General features: G+C 61.0%; 1 long non-coding RNA gene across 1 annotated transcript; it reads right to left on the reverse strand.

The window, feature by feature from the left end:
• Nucleotides 1–9: 9 nt before the first annotated feature.
• LOC115306661 lies at nt 10–1,909 on the reverse strand. Its single transcript, XR_003915392.1, has 3 exons — nt 1,790–1,909; nt 1,431–1,639; nt 10–1,293 (listed from the first exon to the last, which is right to left on the reverse strand). It is a non-coding gene; the product is annotated as an uncharacterized LOC115306661 (long non-coding RNA).
• Nucleotides 1,910–2,146: the final 237 nt, after the last annotated feature.

Genomic DNA, 2,146 nt, shown 5'->3' on the forward strand with positions numbered 1-2,146 from the left:
CCCATTTCTTGGAAGATGAGACTGAGGCGCAGAGAGCTGCACATGGAAGGAGGAGGCGATGGGACTCCGGAGCCTTTGCTACGGGCATGGTGCAGGCAGAAAAGGAGTGGACTGCTCTAGGCAGAGGGAGCAGCGTGCCAAAGGCCTAGAGTCTGGAGGGAACTTGGGGCCTTCCAGGAGCTTCCAGAGTGGAAGACTGGAGAGGCAAGAGCCTGGGCTTGAGGACTTTGGCAGCGCCTGTGCCCCCCCACAACGAGGGATGTGGACTTCAGCTGAGGACGGTGGCTGGTGGGGAAGTCATGGCTGGGTCAACTTCTCAGACCCAGAGGGTCTTGGGTCCCCAGAGGATGGGACTGGGGGTGGTGGGGGAGCAGGCTTTCCAGCGGGGGTGGGGACGGGGGCGATATTGCATGGAGGCCTGAGGGGCCGGCATGGACTGTTCGGTGACTTGTGCCCTTTGCGGAGCACCTCACAAGGGAGTGGTGGGGGCTGAAACACCACCTGCTACCCTGGCTCAGGGCTGGCGGCCCTGCCCACTCAGAGGAGGCATCTTCGAAATCCTACCAAGGCCCTTTATAGGCCTGGTACTGTCACTGATGTGGGTTTAAATCCCAGCTCATCTACTTCGCAGCTGAGGTCTGAGCAGGCCCCTTTACCTGGCTGAGCCTCTGTTCTTATTTCTGAACTGGCTGGTAATAATGCTTGCCCTTATGGGTGCTGGGGGAGAGAATGAAAGGGGACAAGGCAGATGGCCAGTGTGCCCAGTGCCCAGCGTGCAGTGGGTGCTGGAGAAGTTGGTGGCTCCCCCGCCCAGACACTCAGAGCTGAGGCAAGGGCGCCTCGGGGGACTCTGACCGTGCTGGAGGACGGACAGCAGCTGCCAAGCCGGGCTGTCCACACAAGCCCCTCTTGATTCCGACCCTACGTCCTTTTCTGGGGATCCCGATTCCTCAGCCCCCTAGAACGAGTCTGAAAACATCTGGCTGTGAGCTCTGCCTGCTCTGGTCTTCAGTATCCCCATCTGGGCAATAGGTGTACCCAGTGAGGGGCAGAGAGAGGTCCCCATCAGCTCCGGCTGCAGAGAAGGGGACATGACAGGTGCTCTGTGGATGGGGCTGGCAGGGCGCTCGGCACCCCTGTCTACGGGGAAGGGCATATCCCTGAGCACGTGTCCCTCCACAGGTTCTGGGTCACGGTCCTACCTCTCACTTGCTGTGTGACCTCTGGAAAGAAGTCACCCTGCACCTGGCTCGAAGCAGACGCAGAGTAAATGAAGCTATTGCTCGTTTCTCCCTGATGGATTAAATGGCTAAGTTAAAAAAAGAAAAGTCTGGAGCACTGGACCAAGCTCCATTTTCAACTATGTGTGATTTCCTGGCTGTGTGGCCAGGAGACAGGGCCTGCTCCTCTCATGGCCTCAGTTTCCTTACCTGTAAAATGGGGGTGGGGTGATGGCAGTCGGCTGGACGTAGGGTGTGCCGAGGCGGGGGCGGTGCAGAGCCTGCACAGAGGGAGGACAGAGCCCTCATGGGGGCAGGCAGGGGACCCTCAGGGGCACTCACCCAGCCCCAGCAGCAGGAGTAGGAAGGAGGCCAGCACTACCCGGCGGTTCTTCTGGATCAGAGGGTGTTGAGTCCAGCTGGGTGGCAGAAGAGCAGGGTGAGTGTGAGAAGTGACAAGAGCCCCACCCCTCCCTTCCCCTTCCCCACCCAGAGGACTGAAGGGGCCAAGCCAGGGCTGCCCGTTCTGGGTCACAGAGCGCAGGCGCTGAAGCAGGGCAGGGTCTCACCTACAGCAGGCGTGGTAGGAGCGCTGGGTGCTGTTGCTGATGGTGCCAAAGGACCACTGGGAGCTACGGATGGACGTTCCGCTGGAGTCCCTGCTGGCCAGGCGGGCCCAGGGGGAGGCGGGGGACGTGAGCAAGGAGGGGTCATAATGACGTGGGGGGGGTACGCTGCAGGGACTAGGGCTGGCTGGGTGTTCCTGCGGGACAGGGGGCACTGAGAGGGGACACAGTGAGAGGATTCAAGGGCTGGGGTCTCTGCAGGACTGAGAATGGAAAAAGGCTGCAGATTTGAGCTAGGGACTCCTGCAGGGCAGATGACCTGGGGGAAGGTAGGGGCCAGACCAGGCTGGGGGGGGGGGG

This window comes from Suricata suricatta, chromosome 11 (assembly GCF_006229205.1).
Source record: "Suricata suricatta isolate VVHF042 chromosome 11, meerkat_22Aug2017_6uvM2_HiC, whole genome shotgun sequence".
Taxonomy (NCBI): Eukaryota; Metazoa; Chordata; class Mammalia; order Carnivora; family Herpestidae; genus Suricata; species Suricata suricatta.